The sequence below is a fragment of the Carettochelys insculpta genome, chromosome 13 (assembly GCF_033958435.1).
Source record: "Carettochelys insculpta isolate YL-2023 chromosome 13, ASM3395843v1, whole genome shotgun sequence".
Classification (NCBI taxonomy): Eukaryota; Metazoa; Chordata; order Testudines; family Carettochelyidae; genus Carettochelys; species Carettochelys insculpta.
In genome coordinates, this window is record NC_134149.1 from 7,849,324 (window position 1) to 7,875,721 (window position 26,398).

The window sequence follows — 26,398 nt, forward strand, 5'->3', positions numbered from 1 at the left end:
CCAGCAGATGGAGATGAGTGAGGAGAGTCAATGGGAAAGGTTTTTTTATTGTTCACTCCCTGCATTGTGGACCCCATGGTAAATAGATTTAAACTATGTCCATTTGAGTTATGCTGCTAATGTAACTCAAACTGTGTACCGTAGATTGACTTCTCCTTGTAGTATAGACTTGCCCTTACAAAGGACAATTGTTTGCTTCTACTTACAGGCAATGTTAGTTCTTTAGCTCAAGTGTTTAGCCACCTGTGTTGCAGTGCAGACAAACTCAAACCTATTTACCCATTAGATGGGTGATTGTTATAGAAGAACATTTCAGGACTTTGTTCTTGCTCTTTGTAGGATACTAGTCCTTGAGTGAAAGGTTCACCTCTCTGTAAAATAGGTCAATCAACTGGCATTAGAGGTATGGTTTCTCATGCTTATTAGAGCTTTCCTTGGAATTATTTCAGTTGATTGCTTATTGTTTTCTACTTTTGTTAAGATGCATAAGATCTGTGAACGATTTAACACCAGTCTTACTGAAGATGGGTTTGTTCAGCATAAAGAACTCTGGGTAACTCAATTGTTAGATCTATTGCTAAAGAGATGTGGGACAAAGGAACCTGGAAGTGAAAACTAGGCTTCTGAATTAATGCAAGAGTGAACTGAATAGTTATTGGGCCATAAACTGACTCAGTTATACCAAAGCCAAGCCAGAGTAGCTCCATTGAAACCAGAAGGGTTTCTTAACTAGTACATATAGGACACTGATTTCAGATGTACTAGTACCACTCCAGAGTAACTCCACTGATGCCAATACAGTTTCTTCAGCAGTCTAAATCAGATCAGACTCTAGCTCATAATTTCTACTGCTATTTTATAGCTGCATGAGTGTGGAGAACCAAACTCATGATTAGATTCTGCACTGTAGCATGACAGCTGGAGTGATACACACCACTTTGCAGAACAAAGTCTTCCCTACATCTGGCTTATCCTGTTTGCTGGCAGAGCACCATAGCCAAGGGCAAGTAGATGTGGAGAGTACTGCCAGGCAGCTTGGTGATCACAGCTGCTGTCCTGGTCCCTTCTGACCCATTGGCAATGGATGCAAGTTAGAACAGTGTTTAGGGAACTTTAACTCATTCAAGAACCACACCCTGAAGTGCCTGCAGGAATCAAAGTATCTCTCTATGCTTTCAAAGAGATTCCACGTATCACAGTCACTTCAGAGAAGCTAATGTTAACTTATTGGTGTCCACTTTACATCCCCTCTCTTCTAAACTGTTCTGATCCTCCACAATGTGACCTCTGGTACGTCTAGCCAACATTATTAGCATATGTCAAGAAATGTAATCTCAGATCGTTTTAAAAGGATGTCCATAACTAGCTTATAAAGAGTAACAGAGAGGTAGCCGTGTTAGTCTGTAGTCCAGCAAAACGAAACAACAGAAATCTAGCACTTTAAAAACTAACAAAATAATTTATTTGGTGATCGCTTATAACGAGTTAATAGATGATCAACAGATATCTTAATAAAAGAGCAATCACTTGATCTAGATTGATATAAAGTCTAGCTCAGAGATCAGCAACCTTTGTGAGGGGGAATACTGAAATTTGACCTTTTGACCCCTACGTACAGGCGGCGTGCTGGTGATACTTTTAAAAGACACTAATAGTTCTACTTACAACAGCTTCATTAATGAATAAATTAAGATGCAGAGCTTTACTGTTTCAGTCTTTAAATCTCCATCTGGCCAGGTTTTTCAAATATCTAAGCATTTCCAGGATTCTCTGGTCTGGCAATATTTGTGGTCTGACAGCACCACAGATGCTACTGACCCAAGAAGCTCCAGCCACAGAGGTTGTTAGAGGCTGGGGGCTCAACCGGTTTGTCAGGCAGCTCCACTGGCTGAGAGTGGAGCCTCCACCAGCCCTTGGGAAGAAGCCTGGCAGCCTGGGTGGACAACTCTAGCAGGCCAGAGTGCAGAGCTGCTGCTGCTGCCATGGGTATGGAGTCAACGCTGGCCCCAGGAAGGGAGCCCCGGCCAGCCCTGACCATACAGCTGTGGCTGGCTCCTGAGAGGGAGCCCTGACAGCCAGGAATGCAGAGTCCCAGGTGGACAGCCTCTGCCAGCCTGGGGCACAGCGCCCTGTGTGGACAGCTGAAAGGCAGATCACTTGCCAGGTATGGCACATGTGCCAGGGGATGCTGACTGTGCTCATACTCTTTGAAAGCTCACATAGAACTCTGCTCTGGTTACATCTAGCTCACATTTTGAGGTTTTGTTCTCAACCTAGCGAACAGAACTGAACACTGGCTTACATTGCCAGTTGAGTGAGAAGGGGGCAGGGCCAAGTCACAGGCTGGTATGAGTAGGTCATGTCCATACTGCATTCTCCACTTTTCTCAGTTGGGAAAAGTGGACAACTGGAGTCCAGGTTTGCCTCCAAGCCCTGGGTACAGAGCAAGCTCATTCCAGCACCCAGCCGGGGCCACTTAGCCCCAGGGTAGGAAGGCAGCAGAGTTACATTTGCTTTGCAGAGAGCCTTGCAGCATGACCCTTAACACCAGCTGGCAGCACCATAGGCCAGCCTGAGTGCACATTCCCATCCCACCCCTGAGGCACCCGGGCCTTTCCCCATGCCCACAGCACACCACGGGAGGATGAGTGCATGGCAGCAGGCACTGACTGCTGCTGCCCCACGTGCAGATCACACACACACACCAGGAGGGGCGGGGTGTGGTTGCCCCTACCTGCTGTGCCTGGGAGAGGCTCCATGCAGGGCTCCTTGCTATAGCAGTGGCCTCCGCTGCTGCACCATGACTGCTCTTGAGAAGCCCATGCTCTTGGTGCAGTTGCAGATTGCAAGGGGGCTCCTGGGGAAGGGGGAGGCAAAACCTGGCCAGGGCTGGGGCAGCCCCATATCAGGGAGCAGGTTGGGGGCAGGAAGCCTCACTGGCAGCCCCACAGCTGTGGGGATCCAAATGGTGCAGCCTGAGAGCCCTGCAGTGGGAGCTGGTTGAGCTCCTGACATGTGCCACTGGAAAGTGGCTCGCATACCATGCATGCCGGGGGTTACCAAACCTGGTGTAGCCCAACAACAGCTTGCTTAAAACTGCAACTTATTGCTATTTTAGCACCCTCTTCAGATGTGTTTATAATCCTTTACAATACCAACTATTGCATACTTGTAACAGCTGTTAATAGTTTATACCCCTTTACAAGCTCTTTAAGGATGTAGCCTGATATCAGATGTCACCAAAATATAACTTATATCAGAGAGAAAAACACAGGAGATGAGTTTTAGATACATTTTTTATATCCTGTATGCCACCGTTGTAATTGATCTCAGACCTAAATTATTAGTTGAAACTCAGAGCTGTCAGGTAGAAATGTCTAAAATTCAGTGAGATGGTTCATGGGAGAGGGGATTAATTTAACCACTTTCCCAGCTTTGGTTCATCCAGTTCACATCCCTTGTGTTTCACTTGGACTTTCTGCCTCGTTTTAGGTCGGGTTCAAAACCTCACTCAGTCCTATTAGCAAGTTTTGCTTGTGTACTAGGTAGTTATCCCTCTCATTGAACTTACCTGACCCCTGCTCATTAGCAAGTGAACTGGAGCTGGGGATGATCAGCACTGAATTCAACAGTTCTTGCCTACAAATGCATCCACCCATCAGCTCCTTTTTATTGCTGATATAACTGTAAGTTGAAATATTATATAACAGCAAAAATCTGAATATCAAATGTAATGCTTGTACTGGGCATAAGTCGTCATTCCAATGTTCAGTATGGGGTACTGGAACTGTGGGGATCGGGGTGCAGCTGTGCCTCCTGGTTTGAACTGGTTTCCATCACATACGTGGTTTAGAGTTTTGTTCAGTGGCTTTCGGTGCTCCTACCCATAACATTGTTGCAATGCACAGGCCTGCCAGTGTGTGTATGTGTGGGGAGAGGGCAGCTGCCCCAAGATCCAGTGATTTAAAGGGCCTGGGGCACCTGGCTGTCACTGAGGCTATGGTGGCAAAGAGGGGGCTGGAGCCCCAGGCCTTTAAATCGCTGCCAGAGCCCTGAGTGGTGAACTCTGGATGACACTGAAGGGCTGGCTGGAGTAAGTTAGCTTCCCGTCTTGTTCCTTATGCTCAAAGCCCTGTCCCTTCTTGGGGTACAGAGCCACCCACCCCATCTTGCCCAGTAGTTGGGCAACTCTGTTGGCTACCCTGCCAGCACCACTGGGTTAGTGTGCCTTTGTAAAGTCTCTGTATATCAGTGATGAATTGGACCATGCAATTTTCAGGTCAAAATTTCCCCAAACTTCCTGTTGTAATCTTATATAGGGAATGATTAGAGCAGGATATGACCAGATGTCAAAGCTTGGGTTTGTTTTCTGTCTGTTCTACCAAATGCCACATGTGACCTCAGACAACTAACTTATCTTCTCTGTGCCATGACTTGTCCATTGGCAGAGTGGATAGAATATTTATCTAGCATGAAATACCTCAGGGAGTTACCTCGAAGCTTAATTATTCAGACTGTAAGGTCCTTGTATAGAGACCTTCTTTGTGTTCTGTGTTTGTACAGTACTTAGCACCATGTGACCTAAGCACTACAACAATACATTAATAATAATTATAATATTTAATACACATTACAATATTTTAAATAAAAGGAGCAATATAAGGAAAATGAATTAAATAATAATTTTATTACTGGAAAGGTTTTTCCTGCTCTGACTTGGAGTTTCTCCCTGAAGGGGCTCATAACAATCATTCTGGCCCAAGAATTTGCTGTTAATTTCACTCCTGTTCTTATAGCTGATATCAGTTTTGGAGTGTGAGGTTTATAGAAACAAGGTTTTCGTTTCTTTTATTTTTCTAGAGAAAACCTTCAATGGTTACTGGTAAATATGCCGAGATAAAGACTGTTCATTTTGCAAAGCTCTGGGGAAGTTAGGTTTTTATTATTCACTGTATATAGAAGATCTAATTTTCAAGGAAAATGAATTTTTACAGCTCTCCTTGAAGTAGGCCTCCCTCCTGCAGACATTTATGTACATGTCATTAACTTGTATGAGAAGTCCCATGTAAATCAACAGACCCATTCACATGCGTAAAGTTAAATATGTCCATTCATGTTAGCTGGACTGGGGACATCAATTGGATTTGTGGATAATGTGAAAATCCGGCACAGGATGCATTGCTATCGTATGCTTCAGAAATTTACCAAAGTTAAAAATAAAACCTCTACCATTCATGAATTTAGTTGGCGAATTATTTTCTGGCAGTTAATTATTCATGTATATGAGGCAGAATTATTGTGCAAAGTCCAATAAAAAGTTCAATTAAAAACCTAAATTATCAGTTTAATCAGAGCCTTCAACAGCCCCAAACCAATTTGCATATATTCTCATTGAAAAAATGCTTTGTGTAAGATGAACAACTGCATGTTAGTACAATCTAAGCTCTGTTCATTATTTCTGCTGCACAAATTGTAGTATATCATTTTATCAATTGCATTTTTTTTCTTCTGAGGCTGCAGTTCTTAAAAAAAGTCTCAGTCCTCCATCTTAAATCACGTATGCTGGAAATTCAGTAGGTTTTTCTCTTTTGTGTACAACTGGTACTTACCCAAATATATGTTTTAACATGGTATATTAAAAAATCCCAAAGACTGCTGTGGAAGCAAATGGTATCCTTACCCCAATTGTTCACCAGTGAAGTCTCTGAAAGTCAATTGGATAATTGTGTTAAATATTACATAATAATATTAGCAATATCTGCAGTGGCTTTATTAGTTGACTAAAATCACACTATGCTAGCAGCATCACTGTAGAACAGCCAGAGGGGTGATATTAGGTAACAAAGGATAACAGCAAAATAGAAGTGAGATCGCCTGTGAAAATGGATCTTATTAATTATGGAAGGTAATTCAATTAAAAAATCATTTGAATTCTCGTGCAATTCCTATTAGTATAGTGGGAATTATGCAGGTGCACGTCAGAGCAGATTTTAGCTCTGGGTAATTGAACAGCAGTGGTTAAATGATGCAGGTAAGGAAGGTTTTAGCACAACAGAATGTTTGGAACAGCTATGGATCAACAAGATAAAGATGGATTTGTAGCTCTGATGGAGGAATAAATGTATTCTGCAGGATCAGATATACAGACTTTCAAAGATCAGCCTCTTCTTTCCAGCTTTTCCTCACGTGCTATCCTATAGCTTTTATTTAACATCTGAGATATTTAAATACATATTTATTTCAAGATTTCATAAAGCCCAGTAAAGGATGACTTATTTCAAGGTATCTTGCATTTCAAAAGTAGAGATATATGAGTAGGAATTGCAATTTTTTCTAATAACTGACAAATGCTCCATTTAGGTAATGAACACGCATTTCCTTTTTAGGGAGAATAAAAATACTGTTAATATCTGAACAGGAAATGGAGTAGGAAGGCTACAGGAAGATAGAAAGAAAGAGACTGGCAATGTATCACTATTCGTATGACTGGTTATTTTTGTTGGAGTGAAGAAATCTTTTGTGTGCAATTACTCATTTTACATGACCTGGTATAACTGGTATTCACATTCTCTGTTCAAGGCCAGCATTAACATAAATGACCACAGCAGGCTTAGTTCTTTGTGAACTCTTGTGTCCTGGGCAAAGTCTTCAACTCAAGGGGCAGCCCTACCGGCCAGACAGGATCAGGAGAAAACACTTATTAGCCCATCCCCCCATCTCTCTTTCATCCTGCCTTGGTTTGTAAGGGTTGGGACACCAGATTCTGCTGCGATGAAGGTAATAAGAGCAGATAACTTAAAGGACAAGGGCAGTCTCCCTTTTCTACACAGTTGTATGGATCTCAGCTATCATTCGGCTATTTCTGCCTCAATTCCAGGGGTCCTCAATCCTCATTGCGCCGTGACTCCCTTCTGATTATAAAAATTATTGTAGGGTTCCAGAAGGGGGTTCTGAAGCTTGAGCGGAGAGGTAACTAGTGGTGTCCCATGGGGTCTATACAGATACCAGTACTATTCAGCATATTTATAAATGATCTGGAGAATGGGGAAAAGATGGCAAAATTTGCAGATGATACTAAACAGTTGAAGATAGTTAAGTCCAAAGCAGATTGTGAAGAATTTCAAAAGGATCCCTCAAAACTAAGTGCCCGGGCAACAAAATGGGAGATTAATTTTAATGTTGATAAATGCAAAGTAGTGTGTATTGGAAAACAATCCCAACCACACGTAGGAAAAGATGGAGACTAAATTAGCTATTACCACTCGAGAGCTTTTGGAATCATTGTGGGTAGTTCTCTGAAAACATCCACGCAATATGCAGAAGCAGTCAAAAAAGCAAACAGAATGTTAGGAACCATTCAAAAAGGGATAAACGATAATACAGATAATATCTTACTTCTATTATATAAAGCCATGATATACCCACATCTTGAATACTGTATGCAGATATGGTTGCCTCATCTTGGCATTGGAAGAATTCAAAAAAGGGCAACAAAAATGATTAGGGGTTTGGAATGGGTGCCGTACAAGAAAAGATCAAAAAGAAAGGAACTTTTCAGCTTAGAAAAGGGGAGACTAAGGGGGAATAGCATAGAGGTCTATAAAATCATGACTGGTGTTGAGAAAGTAACTAAGGAAAAGTTATTCATTTGTGCCCATAACCCAAGAAACAGGGGCCATTGAATGAAATTAATAGGTAACAGGTTTAAAACCAACAAAAGGAGCATTTCTTCATACTCAGTCAACCTGTGGAACTCCTTGCCAGAGGATGTTGTGAAGACTAGGACTTTAACAGGGTTCAAAAATGAAGCAGATAAATACTTGGAGGATCGGCTCCATCAATGGCTATTAGCCAGAATAGGTAAGAATGTTCATTCCCTCTGGGACACGTGGCATTGGCCACTGTTGGAAGACAGGGTGCTGGGCTAGACGGACCTTTGGTCTGACGCGGTATGGCCATTCTTATGTGATCATGCTGCTCCCCACTATATAATGCTCCCCATGACAGCTGGATTTATTGTCTCTTGAAACCACTGTCTATAGCTTGTGTCTAGGGATGGTTTCCTGTTCCACAGTTATTTTTTACCTCCCAGATCCAAGCTCCGATAGCTTGTCCATAAGACCAAAGGAGAATGGTGTTTTACTGTATGCAGCCAATGTATTTTTCGTAAAAACCACATTTACTCATGATGAGTTGTAATAAGGCAACATTTTCTCTCTATTCATTATTACTCTGTGTGAGAAAATGTGGCATTTTACTGGAAGCATCCACTTAGCCTCACCTGCTATGGTCTTATTCATTGTGTATCTCCATAGGAGGCACTTACGTACTGTGGTGATGGACATGTATAAATGCAGAGAATGGGGTGGGAGGAGTCCTTTTTGTCTTTGGTCTGCAAAACAAAATGTACCGACTCTTATTTATTTTCTTTGTACTGTGCCTTGAACAATGGGGCCTGGGCCCCAGGCTCACCTTGGAATTGCTAAATATGTTTGTAACCATCAAATATGAAATCAGTGCCACTGAACAGATCAGTAAGTACAATCTTGCATGACTGTGATGTTAACTTAACAAGAAGAAGAAGAAGAAGAAATTATTTAAAATAAGACAAGGGGAGAAATGCAAACTAACACATCCCAAGAATGCTGACAAACACTGATTACAGATAGATGTTAATTACTAACAGGCCCATGAGATATGACATGCATCTGATGAAGTGGGTTTATAAGATGCCACAGGACTTCTCGTTGTTTTTGTGGATAGAGACTAACACAGCTGCTCCTCTGGTAGATGTGACATGCATACCTAGACATTTATTTTTCAGCTGAAGATTGTGATATAGTTACAAACCATAGCAAGAAACCTTGGAATAAAGATGAAATCTGCTAGAAAATCTCCAGCATTAAACAACTATTGCAGCAGAGTCAGTCTCAGGAACGAAATAATGCATGCCTAGGAAAAAAGGAAAGGATGGGTAATGTCAGCAATAGCTTCTAAAGAGACAGGCCGTTGGTAAGGTAATTTCAGAGTTAGACATTCACATTTTTATGCTCTGGTAATACAGATCTAGGAGCTGGGATATGGTTATATTATGCACCTGGGGAGAAATGTGTATTTTATTTAAAGCTGTATAGAATAAAAAATCTTTGGGCATAGCAGCAACTGCACATGCACAGTAGCCAATTTTCAAGGTTAACTCTTTCCTCTACTTGATTTATTTACTATTTCGTAAAGAACAAAAGTAGGACCATACCATGGGCTTGGGGCTTGCCAAATGCCTTTGCTTAAAAGCAAAACAACAACAACAAAACCCAGAAAGATACACAAGGGCTATATCTTTTAGTTAAGAGAACACAGGGAGGATATTAACATGGTCATGTTCTGGCCTCTCTTCCCTACCCTTCCCTAGCCTGACTTATTTTGAAAATATGTGCATAAGGAGAAATAGCCATATGGCTGAGTTTTTCCTACTGCAGGTGCACACTCTTTCCTCTTTGTGTGAGTGTTTTGAGGACTGTTTTTTGTTTGGAAACAAAATTCTATCTGCCATTCAATTTGGATGAAATCATTTGTCCCTGGAGCCCACCAGGGGGCTGGGAGGGGCTCTTCTGTGTCTGGGTCAGTGGGCAACCACTCCACCTCACTTAGGATGCATCTACACTAGGAACTAACTTTGAAGTTAGGCACTACGTCGAAGTAGCCAGCAGAGTCTATGTGCATTTTCCCTTACTTCAAAGTCCACTTCTAAGCAGGGAGCACAGCTTCGAAGTCCTTACTCCATTCCCGGGAATGGAGAAGAGTGCTACTTCAAAGTTTAACTTCAAAGTAGGGTATGTGTAGAAACTCAGCTTCGAGGCTGCTTACTTTGAAGTAAGCAACTTCAAAGTTGTTTTTGTAGTGTAGACACAACTTTTATGTTGTCAGACATCACACAATGTGCGGGGCACTCCTGGATTTTCATGGCAAGTCCCACGTCCCACATTTACAGAATCACAGAATCACAGGGCTGGAAGGGACCTCAGGAGGTCATCTAGTCCAGCCCCCTGCTTCAAGCAGGATCAACACCCATTAAGTCATCCCAGCCAGGACTTAAAAACCTCAAGGGATGGAGAATCCACCACCTCTATAGGCAACGCATTCCAATGATTCACCATGTGCCTGGTGAAGTAGTTTTTCCTAATATCTAACCTACACCTCTCCCTCTTCAACTTCAGACCTTTACTCCTTGTTCTGCCATCTGACACCACTGAGAACAGTTTCTCACCCTCCTTTTTAGAGCTCCCCTTCAGGAAGTTGAAGGCTGCTATTAAATCACCTCTAAAGTCTTCTCTTCTGTAAACTAAACAAGCCCAAATCCCTCATCCTATTCTCATAGGTTTTGTGCTCCAGACCCTTAATCATTTTTGTTGCCCTTCACTGAACCTGCTCCAGTAAATCCACATCCTTTTTATACTGGGGGGCCCAAAACTGGACACAATATTCCAGATGTGGCCTCATCAGTGCCGAATAAAGAGGAATAACTACTTCTCTAGATCTGCTCGAAATGCTCCTCCTAATGCACCCTAGTATGCTGTTAGCCTTCTTGGCTACAAGGGCACACTGACCGTGAGCACATTTACCCAAAAAAGTATTCCAAAACTGAACCATAGTGTAGCCTTAGCCTTCAGGAATAGTTTATTTCAAAATAACACTGCTGTGTAGACATAGCCCCTATGACCCCATTGGTCAAAAAGAGAAATAGTAATATTTGCTTATCTCTTGGGTCCGTGGCTAATGTTCATATGGTATTTTGAAAATATGGTGTATGCAACAAGTGCTAGTACTTTTATAATTAAAAATAGATTCCTTTTATTGAATTAAGGTTATTATTTGATCTATTGGATCTTGCAGGAGATGCTCAAGTGATCATAAGAAAAATTCTGTACCAAAGATGTTAACAAATTGCCTAATTTCATGGGAGCAGAACTGGCCCTATACACTCATGTTTTCAAGGTGTAAAAGACTGCAATATTTTAGAAGAAGATTCCTGAATTCAAAAAAAAAATAGTTGAGATTTTGTGTTTAATACTCCCAGTTTCACTGGAATATGAGACAAACTGATGATCATTGCCTGATGATTTCCGGCACACATTTAAAGCACTTTGAGATATTCAGATGAAAATCTGTAAGCTCAACATAATCATCCTTGTTATTAGAGCCAATACATATGTTTTCTTTTAAACATTTTTTCCACCAAAAATAGGTTTTCAGCGAGAAAGGATTTTTGTTTAAATACACATTTTGGTCTAACATTTTAAAATTAGAAACTAAAAACACACAAAAATGATTTCAGTAACAATTTTCAGATTTTGAAAACCAACAGTTGAAAGTCATGTTATTTTTCACAGGAAACTTGGAAAAAAGTAGATCCCCCACCTAAATCCCTGTGAAAAATAATCAACATTTTGCAGTACTTTTTCTCTTTGCTAAATTATCTTCCCCTTCTCTTCAGTGTATCCATGCTCTTACTGTTGTTGTTCTTCTTCTTCTTCTTCGTTTCTCAAATTTTAACACTTTTCTACTCATAGAGTTATGATTTAGACTACTTGAGGTTTTAAATTAATTCTTTCTTATTTAAGCTTCTTTCTTTCATAGCATCCTTTCATTGTATTGCATACCTCTGTTCAGATTACATAAGCTAAGGAACTGTATGCTAAAAACGGTAAAATCATATGTTTAAGGAAATGGAAACCTGTGCAATGACAGCTCTGCAAAATCGCCTTGGAAGTTAAGCAAAGTTGACACAATCCATTTGCAAAGTTCAAATGGCAAATGGAAAACACCTACGGTGAGACACATGGAAAACACTCGTCTTTCACATTTAATTGGAACACCTGAGGGTGTAATGTTCAGGTAGGAGGAAATAAAACAAAACAGGACACAAATGTGAGGGAAATTACTGAAGACTGAACAAAACAGGATGAAAAAGCCACAGTGGGGATAAAGGTATCCAACTAGGTGGTATTAAAAACATGTTAATATTTTTCACTTTGTCTTCCACCCTAGGATCTCAATGCATTTTATAAATATTAATGAACTGAGCCCTCCATATCTCCTGTGAGGTCATTTACAGAGAGACCCCGACTTATGAATGGGTTACGTTCTGAACATCTGGTTGTAACTCAATTTGTTCATAAGTTGGAAATACCCTGACACTGTAATACCTCACAACTCTTGTGTACCTTGAATTTCACACAAGTCAGGGAGGGCTTGGGTTAAGGCCCTGGGAGAGGGAAGGGGGTTAAGCTTGAGGTGGGTTAGGTTGGTGGGAGGGTGCATTTGAGCTGGGACTTGCACGGGGTTGGACCCAGGCTGCAGGGGATTGGGGCAGGGTTTGAGCCCAGCCAGGGGGATGGAGCCAAGGCTGCAGGGGTGGATGGTAGGGGGTTGGAGATGGAACCCCACATGCCAGGGGATGGTAGCCTTGGGCTTAGGTTGATGCTGAAGCTCAGTGTGCCAGGGAGTGTGAGCTGGGGCTGTAGGGGATTGCAGGGGGCATTGAACAGGGTATAGCAGGGCAGGGGTTTAGCTGGAGGGGTAGAGCATCATGATCCTGGAGCAGCTGATAGCTGGACCCCCATGCGCACTGGCAGCTGACAGCCCAGCATGCACCGGGGGGAAGGTCATCTGGGAACAGGGGGTTGAGCTGGGCGGAGGGGGGGATTGAACAGGGGTGAACTGGGGCAGGGTGAGGTTGAGCTGGCAGAGGGGATAGAGCCCCTGTGCCCACCAGCGGCGGCTGACAGCCACAGCCCCAAGTGTGTGGGGGGAAGTGAGCAGGGCTGTAAGAGGGAGGTACTAAGCCAGGCAGTGGGGGGTTGAACGCGGGGTGCACCGGAATGGAGTGGTTGAGTGAATGGTAGGTTGGAGCTTTGCTGAGGGCTGGGAGCTGGAGCTCCAGGCACAGGTTGAAGTTGGAGCCCCATGCGTGGGGGTGGTGAGCTGGGTCTGCAGGAGGGTTGAGACAGGCAAGGGAGGATTGAACGGGGGTACACCAGGTTGGGGTGTTTGAGTGGGGGGCAGGTTGGATCACCACACATGCTGAGCCAGCTATGCGGGGGGGGTGATCTGGGGCCACACGGGCGTTGGGGGATTGGGTCTGGGTCCACAAGTGTTGGGGCCAGGTGAGGGGGAGACAAGGCCTGGGTATGCGGGGGTGGGGTGGGGCAGGGGGATTGGAGCTGGGTCCACGGGGGTTCGAGGTGAGCCCCAGGTGTAAGGCTGGAGCCCTCTGCTGGGGGAGATGAGCTGGGGTGCGCCAGGGGCATGGGGAGCTGGAGGTTGGTCATAAGTAAAAATGGTCGTAAGTTGGGGACCACCTGTTTCTATTATCACCCCCATTTTATGGATGTGGAAACTAGGACACAGACATTTAAACCACCATTTCTCATGAGTTTGAATTATTTTTTGTCCAGAGCTTTACTGGGTGTGATTATCTGTTCCTTATTTTCACATACTTTCACTCAAACGCGTTCACTGATGGAATACTCTGCCACTGTAAGGCACCCATCCATCAGATGCTATGCTGTCCCATGGAGTTTAATTCCCATTGAGAGACAGTGTGTTCACTGATTTCAACAGGACCACTTGCATTCTCGAAGTGACGTACATGCATTTGAAAGGGGCCCAGAGCTCCGGCCACCTCTTCTGCTAGTTTGTTAGCGCTGGTGGCCAGAGCTCCGGGCCCCTTTGAATTGCCACGGCAGCATTGCTGTGCTGCTCCATGTGGCTGTAAGGGGGGTTGGGCCCAGCACTGCAGTCTGAGAGGTGCTAAGGGCTAACTTCCCTAGGCCCCACCCCTTCTGCCCTTGACCCCTCCCCTTCTGGGGCTCAGGGATGGTCCCCCCTCTCCAACCTAGACCTGAGGCCCATGGTGGCTGTCATCCTTGCTGCTTGTGCTCTGTGGTCTCACCATGTTTTCATGTGATCCTTTATTGCTCTTTCATATAATAACACACAAGCAAGACCTATCTGAGAGAAGTTCTTTTGTGACCTAGCAAGATCCGTTTTGGCCTGAATTTTCAAAAGTAGTCTTCAGTTTTCAGCTCCTGTGCCCAGCTGTACACTTTAGGACTTGATACTTGTAGGTGCCAGCACTGGAAGGCATCGGGGCCTGTTATTATTACAGGTGCTGCTTCACCTTCATAGCATTTCAGTAATCTGGGGCTTTTGTAAGGACAGTGTAGGGAGCTGGGGAGATGAAGTTCACTTCTCCAACGTGATTCTTGCTCTGCAGCACAGGCACTGTGAGGCTTCACAACATTTAGACAGAGCAGAGGGGCTATAGCATTTGTATAAATGTGGATCTAGTCCCTTACTCTGCAGTCTCACTGTCACTACCTTCCGCACTGGTCCACAAAGGTCCACTGCTGATCTCCTCCTTGCAGTGCACAAATGTTCCAGAGGCTGGTGGAAAGCTACCCCATACCAGCAGGTCTCCCCTCCTCCCCACACGGCTCTACCGGAAAGTTCAAGTGGCATAGAAGGCTGCACACAGAGTCCATTTCAGGGTATAGTTATGTACTCTGTGCATGATTGTGCTGCTCCTTAGCATGAAGGCCTATAGGAAAGAGTTAGAGGAATAAGTTAAATGAGTACGACTGACTAGCAAGTACCTCATCTTTTCATTGCTCCTGTTATTAATATCACAGACATAATGATTCCACCTGATTCAAAGCATTTGGAAGCTGCAAGAATGAAATGTTATTTGACCAGACAGCTCTCTCATTCCAAATGGTGAAAGTCACATTTTAATATTTTTAAATATTAATGAGGAGAGGAAAGGGAAGGATAGAAGGGCTGCAGGAGACAGTTGCTCTGGGTAAAACTTACCCGTGCAGAGCATATACAAGGCCTATTGCCTGTACAGTCCATCAAATTGCAGTTTGAATGAAGCATAGACATTGTGCTGCCTATCTGCACAAGGATCATGTAATAATAAGGACTAATGTCAACATTGCCCAAGATACAGACAGACAGCCACACACCTTTGAAAACAAAAGGACTTAGAAAAAACGATGAATTGATAAACCAGGTAGTAAACTAGTGAATTGATAAAACAGCAACATTTGTCAGAGGTTGATAACTCATTATCTCCAAAGTTATTCAAAAATGATGATGGAAACATCTGGGGTGTGTTAAAATTGAAGTCAACGCAACCCCCGTGGTAGGTCTTCCATTGGGCAGCCGTAGGAACTTGTCAAAGGAACTGACCGAAAATTCAAACACTATTCAGACAGAAAAAGAATAGACCTAACAATACAGAGGACCTGTAAGCAACAGCTCAGGACAGACAGATGTGGTAGAACGTTAACTGTGGCCTAAGCAACCTATGATGGGGAATGAAGGATTCCTGTCCAGAATGCTTAACATGTATGCCACTCACAGCAGTCACATGACTGTCCAAGCATGCACAATCTTACAGCAAGGAAAGATGTGGAGACACAAGAACATGGAAAGGCAGGGTGGAAACATTGTTTCAGACCTGGGAGCGATTAGACACTTTTTAAAATCTGCCCTGAAATGACTAGCAAGAAATTCAAATACAACTGTTCATTTACTCCATTTAGTTAGTATTAAGGGCTCTTTTTCATGTTGGTTGCTCCTTAGAACATGATTTAAATTCAAACATACTTAAATTGCTCACAGCCTACCTGATTTTATCTGACAGCCAAGAACATTGTATGATTGGTAAGTAGCTCACACTTTTTTTAACAAATCTGAAGTAGAATCAGGATTTTTCTTCCTATTAGAGACTAGCCCCTTGTGTCTCTGATAATTCACATTCTAGGATATTCCTTAGTTAATTAGCATGCAAATTTGTATTTCAATACTCTGTAGTCCATCATAGCATTTTAAATGGTACACATCTAACTCTTAATGATTAACCACTACATGAATAAACCTACTCAAGTACAGGAAGAAAGAGATGTTTCATATGCTCTCTTGAAATAACTGGGGCAATTTGTTTTCTAGTTTTTGTTGGAATACTGGGCGGTGATAAGTCAATGAAAATGATGTCCCACATAGAGTGGGGTGGGAGAGGCACACAGTGTTCTGCCAGATAATTGGCTGGCACTGCATCTGGCTGCACCTGGAGTAATTTGTGGCAATGTGAAGGTTGCTATAAATTATAAGAGGTCCACTGCAGATCCTTGTCAGCCCAGAGTTACAAGAATGGAAGGTTGGTATGGAGCCACCCTTTCCCAGCCATATCCAGAGTACACACAAGGTAGATTTGCTGAAGTAAAAACCCATGGCTGGCCCATGCCAGGCTAAGGGGCTTTTTTTATTGCATTATAGATATTTGGCCTTAGGGGGATGCCAGGTATTAGGGCTCTCAGAGGTGGTTCAGAACACAGCCCAGGTCTCTGTCTACACTACCGTTCCACAGACCTGTGCAGAGATGATTGGTGCAGGGATTCCAAGGGAAGCACTGGCTACATGTCCCTGCCCTGCCTCCTCCCTGCCCATAGTCCCTCCCGCTCCCTGCCCTCTCCTGTCCTGCCCATGCCCTGCTCTCTCCCCACCCATGCTCCATCCCCCATTTGCCTCTTCCTGCAGAAGAGCTGTGATTCTTCTGGTGAATGCCCCCACATTCATTGGACACAGCGCAGTGCTGTATTTACTGGTCACTGGTTTAATAGATAGATAGATATACACACAGTGATTAAAAATCTGTGGTTGGCCCACGTCAGCAGAATCAGGTTAAAGGCTCAGGATCACAGAGACATAGGTGACACATGGGTGAGGGGCTGCACAGGGGTCATACGCACCCCCTGGTGTCCACCCCGCCTGCACTTATTGTCAGCAGATAGATAGATAGATAGATAGATACTCTGAATCTATCTGTGTACTGAGTCCTGTATATTTATTGTGAGTCTGTGCCCTGTATTCACTGGTCACTGGTTTCATCTACAAAACTGTACACTTACTCTGGTTACAGTGTTAGCAGGCAAGGAGGAAGTAGTGGGTGTGGGGGGTTGTATTCAGAATTGTCATAGCACCTGTTTCCTTTTACATAATCATAGATATAGTAATTCAATTTTTTATAGCCTAGTACCCACCTTCCAGAGAACAAACACTGATTAGTATTACAGCACTCTCTCTATTTTGTTCCCCAAAGAATGGAAACTCTAATATTAAACATCAATAAATGTACATCTTTTAAACAGAAATATACGTTGTCTTTGGTGGATTATTTTTTCTTCATACAACATTGAAATGGACAAATTCAGGCAAAGCCATACTTCTTCCATGCACTCACCTAAGCAGTGTATACCAGTGGGTTTCAACTGGTGTGCCATGACACACTGGTGTGCTGTGAGAACTGCCAAAGTGAGCCATGAAGCTTCATCAATTTCTTCCCACCGCAGCTCTGTGAAGACCAACCAAGAGGGGAAATGCCGACCTCACAAGAACCTGTTCATGCTGGGAGGCAGCTGAAATGCTGCTTCCCAGCCCAAACAGGCTGCTGGGGAGTCAGTCTGTCTTCACTCTCTGCTGTGGCAAAGGATGAAGGGAAGGGAGCTTGTTGGCGCTGGGATGTGATTTAAATGCCATGTTCCAGCTCCAGCAGGATTGGGTGGGGAGTGGTGCCTACTCTCTGGAGCTGCTTCCTTCACCCCACCCCTGTGAGTACCCTAGTAACCACTCAAAATTTCAAAAGTTACTTGATACTCAATATCTCTAGCATAGCACTCATTCACTTGCCTGCTTCTTTTTCAGCCTGTCAAAGATGGTGCATTCTGAGGTTCATTTAAAACACTAATGCACTTGATCCTTGTTTAGCTTGTATGCACTGCTCTGTTTCAAACCTCTCTTGTAAGCCCGCAACCATAATAAATGTAAGTTAATGTGACGTCTATGAGTAATTGATGCGGCTGAAAAAAGCGGGGTGTGCTGTGGAATTGTGTGTCTCATTGAAAAGTGCCATGTTACTGAAAGGGTAGGGAATCTCTGGTGTTTACACTGTTGCAAATGTGAAATATTTGTTCAGGACAGAGTACTGCAAATATTTTGTGAAAATGTCAGATTTTATATCTGAGTCACCCAGAAACATGAATTGTCCGCTTCTTCGAGCTCTACCAAGAATGGCAGATGACCTGGATGAGGGACTGACTTTCACCCTCAGCAAGTTTGAGGATGACACTAAGCTAGAGGGAGAGGAAGATACATTGGAAGGTAGAGATAGGATCCAGAGTGACTTGGATAAATTGGAGGACTGGGCCAAAAGAAATCTGATGTGGTTCAACAAGGAGAAGTGTAGAGTCCTGCACTTGGGATGGAAAAATTCCAAGCATTGTTATAGGCTGGAGACCAACTGGCTAAGCAGCCATACAGTGGAAAGGGACATAGGGATTATGGTGGATGAAAGGCTGGATATAAGTAAACAGTGTTCTCTTGTAGCCAAGAAGGCTAACAGCATGTTGGGGTGCATTAGAAGGAGCATTTTGAGCAGATCTAGAGATGTTGTTGCCCTCTACTCGGTGCTGGTGAGGGCACATTTGGAGTATTGCATCCAGTTTTGGGCCTCCCCCCAGTATAAAAAGGATGTGGATGTGCTGGAGCAGGTTCCCCGGAGGGCAATGAAGATGATTCAGGGGCTGGAGCACATGACCTATGAGGAGAAGCTGAGGGATTTGGGCTTGTTTAGTGTGCAGAAGAGAAGAGTGAGGGGTGATTTAATTGCAGCCTTCATCTTTCTGAAGGAGAGCTCTAAGGAGGATGGAGAGAAACTATTCTCAGTGGTGACAGAGAGCAGAACAAGCAGCAATGGTCTGAAGTTACAAAAGGAGAGGAGTAGGCTGGATATGAGCAAAAACTACTTCACCAAAAGGGTGGTGATGCACTGGAATGTGTTGCCTAGAGACGTGATGGAATCTCAATCCCTAGAGGTTTATAAGTCCCAGCTTTACAAAGTCGTGGCTGGGATGACTTAGTTAGGGTTTATCCTGCTTGAAGCAGTGGGCTGGACTCGATGACCTCCTGAGGTTCCTTCCAGCCCTATGATTCTATGAATAGCTAATGTAGGGTTGCTAAAGTAAAGAGGCTTCTTCCCAGTGTGTCAAAAATTTGTGAGCGCATTTTTATTGTGAAGCTTTTTGTGTGTGTTTTCACAGTCTCAGACTCAGATTTTCAAGTACAATGCATCTGCCAGATAAGTATTTACTCAAACTACCTGATGTCTTAAGCAGAAAACTGTTCTGTGCATGCAGAGCTCAATTTTTAGAGACATAAAATGTATGTACTGCAAAAGTTGCATGCAACATTTTAGACAAATGTTTAGGTCTGATGGTGTAGGGTCTATTATAATTGTAGACAATGCAGAGTGAAGTTTGTTTATTTTAACCATGTGTTTGCTCTCATTATTAAGACATGTTAAATCTCCTGACAAGCAGCCTTAATATATATGGAAAACCTGACTGGGCCCTGAGAGGGGAAAATTTCCTCATCTGAAAACCTGTCAACCATCGGGACTGTCTAGATTTGGGACAGGTTTCAAATCTTGCTCTGTGTTTCAAGAGTCCTAGATTTATACATTCTAAGGTCCAAAGGCATCCTTATGATCTTTTTGTCGGACCTCCTGTATAACAGAACCCATGAAACCTCCCCAGAATAATTCCTAGAATGAATCTGAGGGGGAAAAAAACAACTTAAAAATTCTTAATGATAGATTCTTTACCACAACCCTTGATAAACTGAGTACAACTGGTACAAGATCTTTGCTGTATTGCCAACCCCAAGGATCAAAAATCACGAGAGTTAAAAACGTAATAAATGCCGGGCTACTTGTTTGCCATCTGATTTTGGATCTGGGAGCTGAGGCTTCAAAATCAGCAAATATTGCAATAAAATCAGACAGTCTTTTCTTGTGTGTTTGTACAGTGCCTAGTGCAATATGCTCCTGGCACATAATGGGCTCATATGTGTACTTACCACTACCACCATTTGTGAGTCCCCTCTCTCGACTTTCCTCTTAAACCATAGACTTCCTGACACCCCCAAAGCCTTCAATTTTGAGGATTCTGTTTTCTGTGTGGGAGACTGTAGAAAATTATGTCTTCCCATTTGAGATTTATGTAGTCAAAGACTCAAGCAACCTTCATCTTTTGCTTCTTGCCTCCATTTCTGCTATGAGTGACACAAATGCAGATCAGAGAGACGTGGTCTAATGCAAGACAGAGGCATGAACCAAGAGAGAAATGGGAACCAAATGTTGGGTTTCTCCCACAAGGCCTCTTCCACTTAGTTTCCCATGAATTTAGTTTAACTCCAATTTCCTTGGTCAGGTTCTTTCATTTGGCATACAGCTATGTTATGCTGAGTTGATCAGACTCAAGCCCATAGGGCAGACATTGAGCATGCTACGCATCCAAAGTTACAAAGGAAATCTCTTCCTTATGTACATTTCCACCAACACTAACAACATACATTTGATCTATACATTGCATTGCACACTTAATGAGCTGCTTGTGTATAATCTGCTCTCTAAATTCTAGGTATATTCAGGACCACCAATGGAAGTGGGAGGTAGTTGTCCTATGGCTTTACAATTTAGAAGAGCTCAGGGCTGCTGCTGCTGCATCAGCCCTTTAAATCGCACCAGAAACCTTACAGGGTAACGTCTGTGCAGTGCTGAGGGCTGGCAGCCATTAGAATCATAGTGCTGGAGGAGACCTCAGCAGCTCATTGAGTCCAGCCCCATACCCAAAGAAGGGGGTCTGGAGATGAACCCCTCCCCACTACTGTCCAGGGCCTGGCAAAGTCTGCTGCCAGCTGTGGTCTATTGTGTCCATTGCTCCTAATATCAGGGTGTTCTGGATTCTCAAAGGTACCTCTACAAAAAGATATACATAAAAAACCCCTCAGCATTGTGTCTACAAGCCAGAGTCAGCTGATCTGACCCTTCTGTGAGCTTTTGGGCCTTCTGTAGACATATCCTTAGCTAGCACAGACAGACTGACTGCAACCTGATACTTGTGACATCCTTATTTATAATATAACCATCCATTCACATTCCCAGTTCCTCCCACTGAAAACAAGGCAAGTTACATGGGTCAATTTATTTATACCCAGGCCTTCAGAAAGATGTTTTGAGTGGATTAGTCAAAGATGTGTAAGCTAAATGCTTTTTAAATGGAAAATGGCAATTTAGCAAAGCAGAAATTATGGAGGGGAAAATTTCATTTTCTTTGAACTGATCAGATTGAGGACAATTTTCAAAGAAAAGGAACACTATAACTTCAACATTTTTAATGAAGAAAAAACATAATTTACAGTACTCCTGAGGTCAATCACATTTGCGTGCACAAAATTGGGAGACCAGGTAGGTTCCTTAAATATGGCCCCAGCCCAGATACTGATTTTGGATTTGGTCAGATTAGTTAACCAGTGAGCCTCAGTTTGTTTAACTATTTGTAAAATAAAATACTTCTGCCAGAAGGGCCTTTGTGATGTGTGAGACATAAAAATAAGCATGTACCTTTTAAATATTGCTGCAGGTATGTTGCAGAAGCAGTCAGGATGGCATCCCTTTCACTGACAAAAGAAGTTTGTTTTCCTTTCCTACGTCCAAAACAAGTGAAACTGGAGTGGAAAAAGTAATATCAAGGGTGTGTGCCCTCATGGACAGGATAGGACTGAGACTCAGTAGAAAGTAATGCTGTTCCCAGCTATTGTACTGTTTGGCTGGGGGACCTTGGATAAATTACTTGCCTGTAATGTGCCTCAGTTTCCTGCCTTTGTAAAGTGTGTTGTGTGATGAAAAGGGTTGATTAAGAGCTAAAGTTGGCTCCTGTACCAATATTATGAACTTTAGTTAATTTGTACATTGAGGGATTATGATTCAAAGTTATAGTAGAATAAATTTTGGCTATAAAATGTGGCCCATTGGAGTCCTGCTGCTTCCTGAGCTCTAGCCAATCATTTAATTTAACATTAAGGCTTCGCCTTTGTATGCTAAAGAGATTGCCTCCTTAAATCATAATATGGATTGTACAAGTGTTCATTTTAGAGTCCTTCATCCACACTGTTTAGTGGCATGCAGTAGAGTTCCAGGCTAGGAGATAATATAAAGAAGATCCTGGCTTACCAGTAGAACTTGAAGAGAGCTGACAGCAGGTTACAAAGTGTGTCTATTGGAAATGCAGGTCTGGTGATTCCTCAGTTATTATAACTGACAGATTCATTTCTCATCCCTTAGTAACTTAGGTCTCTCACCTTTTACTTATTTACTTAAAAGTTGTGTTGGTACATTTCACAACCATCTTTTGTAATGAAAAATGGCTTTGGGACTATATAAAAAATCTACCCCTTTAAAAATTTCTTTTGTTGCAATTGCTCAAGTTTTCATTATAAAAAGTAAATTTTCAGTTTCCTGCTTTTCACCCCACCCATTTTCTGGTGGGCAGGCTTATTTGGGTTGGAGAAGAGTAGGAATAGGAGGAGGAGGAGGAATGTTTTGCCAACTACCTTTAGTATGGACATTGCTCTATGCTCAGATATAGCCTGGTAGCCTGTCCATAATAAAAATCCATCTATCTGCTTGCTAAAATTAGCTGAGTTCTGCTTTTCACAGGAACCCTCTGGTGTTCAGTGGGTTTGACTGTGCAAGGCAGGGAGTCCCATTGCAAAATTGCTGGATTTCAAATCTCTTGGACTCATGGAATCTCAGCTCTACACTAACATTTGTTGTGTGCAACATGAATTGGGAGCCAGCTCAGATCATAGCATACAGAAAAGATATGTTTCCAGTGAAAAGGCATCATTAAATGAAGTACACATCAGGGGGGTTTCATCCTGGACTCAAGTATCATAGAGGTAGCTGTGTTAGTCTGTATCTTCAAAAACAACAAGAAGTCCTGTGGCACCTTATAGACTAACAGCTTATGCTCCAAAATGTCTGTTAGCCTATACGATCCTGGACCCAGTGAAGTTGACAAAATTCCCATTAACTTAAATGGAACAGAATGAGGCCTTAGTCCAGAGTCTTCAGGGGTGGCCTATTGGAGAGTTCATTATAGTCATTCAACCTCCATTGCGTTTTGTTGTGTTCAGGCTGATATATGACCATATCTAAGGAGCATTGATACATAGTAAACGAGGTTGTTTGTGGACACTAATCTCCATCTATTTTACTTGCAAAATGCCTTGGTTTCTAATAGATAAGCTTGGCAAAACCTTTAGATTGTGCAGATCCTTGCATAAAATATGAAGCTCTTTGCTCTCCTTTGCCCTCTTATGATGATTTTGTGCTACACTGGACTTCTTTCTCCCGCCCCCACTGAAAAAGAAACATGTCTGCGTTTAGCTGGGTAGCAGGTACCTGACACTGCCAGCCTTACAGCCACTCCTCTGACCTATGCTGGAACTCTGTTATCTTGCATCTTAAGACTACCTGCCAGACAGTCTCCAAGTCCCTTTGAATCATTTCCCTTCAATATGCAGCCCCTGATGCTATCAGTACATTCAAGTGTACTGGTTGTACCATAAACCACCACTCCTGTAAACCCTGTAGCTTTATTTAAGAAAGAAAAACAGATGCTGATAGTACCGAAAGAGAATGATGTCAAGAAACGAGTATAATACAAAGCAAAATAAAAAAAATATAAGAACCTGGATCTACTCATTAATAATTTGTGGCACACATACATTCTGAAAATAATAATTTGTGGCACACATACATTCTGAAAAGTGCACACAGCCATGTGTCATATTTAACCTTATTAGATCCCCTTGAGCAGTAAGAGGCTTTTCATCCTCCTAGGGTCTTGGCCTGACTTTTTCATCCTCCTAGGGCCTTGGCCTGACTACTGAGAAGGCAAAAATTGATGTAATTAGGATAGCTGGCACTTTGTCCACTGGCCTGTGATCTCATGAAGTCGTAGCATAGGACTAAAAAATGCTGGTGGCCATATGAATACCTTGCATAGAGAGAATATCAGGCTACCAAGCAAGCATCTACTCTCCCCAACTTGCTAAAGTTTATCTCTGTTTGGTGATTTCACAAACAGTAAAATGAGGAATGTAGCACAAAGTTTATCTGAAGTTAGTGTAGGATTTAGAACGTGATGAATGTCACTAGCTCTTAGTGGGAAAATTACATGGTGCCTGTCAGAACTTTCTGATCTTTGTGCTGAATTCTGGAATTAAATGGAATCCAAAGCAAAATAAATGAGAAAAAAATGGTAATAATCTTGTCATATTTTAAATGACCTGTTGCAGACACAGCTTAGTATTTTTCAAGTGATTTTCTCTTCCCTTGTTTCTTTTAAAGAGAGCAACTCCTACTTTTCTTCCTTTTGAGAATCTGCTCTGATGATGCAAAAATTGACTTTAAAGGCCTCAAATCAGAGTTGTTTTGCTTTCTTTGTAAGCGAAATCAACTTTAAGTCAAATGAGGACGTCAGAAGAAACTTCTTAAAAAATAAGGAATAGATGCTTAGATATTTCATTTTCTAATAATGGGTTTTTATGGTGTGGAAGCCAGCCAGAATGAGCAGAGTTAAGTTGAATTTTGGCTTTTTAAATGTATTTAGGACTAATCACCGAAACTCCCCCAATTATTTTTTTCATCTCCCTGTAAATCAGGGATTCTGATACGTGCTAGAATTTGCACCTGAAACAAACTTTGCTTCTAATTTATACTTTCAGGTCCTGAAGGTAGGTTGAGGCTTATTTTAATATTATGTTGAAAACTTGCAAATTTCGTCTCCTGTGATTGTTTACATTCTAATAGACATATGTGCATATACCAAAGGAAAAAATATATTTAGAATTTCAAACATTTTTAAAAAGGCATTTACATGAATTCTTTTTTTTGTTTGAACGGAGTATAAATCCATAAAAGTGTGACTTTGCAAAGTGAATAGAAACAGACTGTACAGTATCCTATGAGATTATTTCATGTGATTAACAGTTTGTTCAGAAATTACAACACATCAATTATATAATTCAAATAGCACTGAAGTTTGCTAGGTAGTCATTCTCAGAGGGGTAGCCATGTTAGTCTGTAGCTTCACAAATACAGACTGAACCTCTTTTGTTTGACAACCTAGGGACCTAACCAGTGCTGGACAAGAGAATTTGCTAGGCCATGGGAGGTCAATATTGTCTAGCACATTACTGGCACTTCCATTGTTTACTGGGTTCATAGAAGACATTTAGAGGTAAATTACAGCTAAACAACAGCGGAGGACAATGAGAGCCAGAAGTGGTAGTTGCAAACAAACTTTATGAGACCTTAGGAAACTTGGCCACACCCATGATAAGTGGTTGTCCATCTAACTAAAATCATGTTGGATTACGGATGTTGCTGGACAAGAGAATTCTGGAGCGGAGAGATTCAACCTGTAATAAGAAGTCATGTGGCACCTTAGAGACTTACAAATGTATTAGGTCATGACCTTTCATGAATAAAAGTTCATGATCTAATAAATTTGTTAGTCTCTATGGTGCCAGATGATTGCAGATAGACATAGTTAATCTTTTGAAGTTTTACATGGTGTTATAGAAGGGGGCCAGATAAAAGTAAATTACTTTCTTTCCCTAAAGTTATGGTATTGTGAGGAGCGAGTAAACCATGTTATGAGTTGAGTTAAAATCTCTGAGACTGACGAGTGTGTATATACCCATCAATTAATATAATTGTAAGGCAAAATGAATCACAATCTCCAGCCTGAAATAAGGTGGGGCCTGTAATCTAAGACACAACTCCTTTTGCTTTTATTTCCTCTCAACTGCCTTCTCCTCATTTTTTCACCAAGAAGCTTTGCACAGTACACCATGTGCTGAACATTAGAACCCCGTTTCCTGCTTCCTTTAATCTGAAAAAACATGTGTTAATGTTGGTCATTTTGGTGAATTATCTATTTTTTTAAAAAATTGACTGCATTATACTTAGCTTTCATTTCCACTGTCTCTTTTATTTTAGGGAGCTATTTAAATTGCATTCAACTTGTAGAGGAAAAATTTCCAACATCACAAAGCAAATGCTTGTAGTTTAGGAATTAAGGTACAAGCAAAGGACCTGATCCTTAGGTAGTGTAAAGCAGGGTGCCTCCCTATGCTTTTTCACGCTAACTGAGGATCTAGCCTGAATATGTTTGGGTACAGGATAGAAAATGGCTTGGTGTCATTTGATAATTTTGTACACGTAAACCACTTATCTGAGGAAACTATCCATTTTAAATCATTAGCTTAAAACACTGTTACTCTGTTAAATAATCAATACAATCTGCTTAAGATGCAAAAATGCATTAGGAAGCACCAGCCAAGATCAACCCTGTCACTTCCTAATTGTCACCACATGCTTGATCCTACAAGATACTAAGCATCTCTGATGTTGCGCTGGTGCCCT